We start from the raw sequence: 1,934 nt of genomic DNA on the forward strand, positions 1-1,934 counted from the left end.
AGACTATAGACTAGACTATAGATTAGACTATAGACTAGACTATAGACTAGACTATAGACTAGACTATAGACTAGACTATACACTAGACTATAGACTAGACTATAGACTTAACTATAGACTAGACTACAGACTATACACTAGACTATAGACTAGACTGTAGACTAGACTTTAGACTAGACTATACACTAGACTATAGACTAGACTAGAGACTAGACTATAGACTAGAGACTAGACTATAGACTATAGACTTGACTATAGGCTAGACTATTGACTATAGACTAGACTATTGACTAGACTACAGTCTAGTCTATAGTAAGTACAATAGTCTGAGCTGCAGCCCATAGTAGTATATAGTTTGTACTATAATCTATAGTATGAGCTACAATCTTTTTATTTTATTTTATAGTCTAGATTGTAGTCTAGTCTATTGTCTTGATGATCGTCAATTCTATAGTCTGGGTATAGTCTAGTCCATAGTTTGGGCTATCATCTAGTCTGAATTGTAGCCTACTCTATAGCCTGGACTATAGTTTAGACTTTAGTCTGGACTAAAGTTTAGTCTGTAGTCTGTGCTACCTTATAGTCTTTACGCTAGATTCTTTTACTGTCTATAATATAAAATATAATCTTTTTTGTAGAATTGACTTGAGTCTAGTCTGTAGTCTGTACTATAGTTTAGTGTATAGCCTCCACTACAGTCTAGCATTTAGTATGTATATTCTAGACTATAATCTTTTTTTATTTTCGTAATATCCTCTTGAATAATTAGTGTATTTTATGCAGTCTTCTTAAAAAAAACTTAAAAATATTCTTACAAAGAAATTTTTTAACAGGCTAATAGATAATTTGACATTTCAATTTTTTTTTCTTTATCTAAATATAAATAAAACTAATTAGGTCTTCAATTTCTCTGAAGCACAGATAAAGCGAAAAAGAAATGCTATAATCTAGCACCAATTAATCTTTAAATAAAGAAACTTATAAGAAACTTGAAAATTTTTACAAAGAAAAAATTTTTTATTACATATTTATTAATCTTAATAAGTTTCTCTTTATGTTGTTTTTTTATACAAATATAAGTATTTGAAATTTGGTCACTTAGGCTTTAAACTTAGAGCTTATGCTCTTGTTAACGGTTACAAGAGTTGCTTTTATTAAATATTTAAAAGTATAAGTCTGTTTGTCCGTCCTTAGTGTATATACTTATGAAATTTTATTTTAAACATTCTTTGTGATAAACAAACTCTCAGTAGTCCTTATATGGTTCAAGAAAAAAAAAAGGAAAAACAACTACATATGTATATAGAAAACCCAACGCCATTAATATTCATATTAGATTGTTGTTAAGCATATATTTATTATGTGCAGAGAAATAGGATTTTGTATTAACCCTTTCAGAAAAATATGTAATAAAATAAAATTTTTTTAAAAAGTAAAAATAAATCTTTAAAAAAAATTCGTCATTTTGTAGTCAACACATTTTCCTTCACTTTTAAACTGACACTGTACCTGTCACTTTTTTATCCTTTCAATTTATTTCATATATATTTCCATATTTTCTAAACAATAACCTGAAATGTCACCACATTACTCCTTGAATACTAAAAAGGGTTAATTGGTTTTAGCGTTATTCTTTTACCCTTCCCTCTCTCTCTCCCTTTTTCCATCCACCAAAACAAATTTCTTTGTAAAACAGTCAAGGTTGCAACTTGTGTTTTTGTGTAAAATATGATAAAACAGTTGCAGGTGTTGCAGTTGTTGTTGTTAATGTCGTAAACGCTGCTACCGATGCACAGTGGTATAGAAAAAAAAAAAGAGGGAAATATTTCGGTAACTTCTAGACGGTTAATCCGATTTTAATGAAATTTGGTATGCACAAAAAGGAGGTGTTGTCGAGTTTAGGTTTTGAATTTGGACCTTATAGGCCAACCAGG

The sequence above is a fragment of the Lucilia cuprina genome, chromosome 6 (genome assembly GCF_022045245.1).
Source record: "Lucilia cuprina isolate Lc7/37 chromosome 6, ASM2204524v1, whole genome shotgun sequence".
NCBI lineage: Eukaryota > Metazoa > Arthropoda > Insecta > Diptera > Calliphoridae > Lucilia > Lucilia cuprina.